Genomic DNA, 273 nt, shown 5'->3' with positions numbered 1-273 from the left:
TTTTATTAAGATAATAAGTATGTATTAAATTTGAAAATTGTTTTAGCTATTTTCGAAATAATTAATAGAGATTTTCTTAATTATTTTTTTGCAATAATAAATATTTCTTTAACTTGAAGATTTTGTTAAGTATTTTCGAAAAATTTTAGGGAGATTTTCTTGTTTTCATTATTGATTTTTAAACTATTTAAAAAGAAATATTAATACCAATGGCAGAACCTTGTAAATAAGTGAGCAAAGCAAGGTTTTTTTCATAAGTTGCTGCAAAAATGT

This window comes from Capsella rubella, unplaced genomic scaffold (assembly GCF_000375325.1).
Source record: "Capsella rubella cultivar Monte Gargano unplaced genomic scaffold, Caprub1_0 scaffold_6, whole genome shotgun sequence".
Lineage (NCBI taxonomy): Eukaryota > Viridiplantae > Streptophyta > Magnoliopsida > Brassicales > Brassicaceae > Capsella > Capsella rubella.
This window is presented reverse-complemented; position numbering follows the sequence as displayed.